Source organism: Penaeus monodon, chromosome 25, assembly GCF_015228065.2.
Source record: "Penaeus monodon isolate SGIC_2016 chromosome 25, NSTDA_Pmon_1, whole genome shotgun sequence".
In the NCBI taxonomy this organism is placed as follows: domain Eukaryota; kingdom Metazoa; phylum Arthropoda; class Malacostraca; order Decapoda; family Penaeidae; genus Penaeus; species Penaeus monodon.
The window spans coordinates 30,583,880-30,584,219 of NC_051410.1; positions in this window are offsets into that span (position 1 = coordinate 30,583,880).

The following is a 340-nucleotide window of genomic DNA, read 5'->3' on the forward strand; positions in this document are numbered from 1 at the left end:
CCTCATAACTCGACGATGATGATGGTATTACCATAGTCGTTATTGCACGGTCTGTCTCACTGATTAATTTCAATTTGCAATTCATACGCTTTCATATTTTACATCGGATTTGCAATATGGAAAGAAAGAATATTTCACGAAAAATGTAGGGAAATTTGTTGCATGAATATTCAAAGTTTGCAACTGATTGGGTATGACGGGCAAGATGCAGTCAGTCGTACCAAACTAGTATTAAAATAGGTGGTATTATCTTCATAAAGGTTTACCAAGGCAGAAGCTGTCAGAAAACCAAATATTTCGATGACAACTGTTGACTAAAAAATTTTGACCTTTCAAGAAT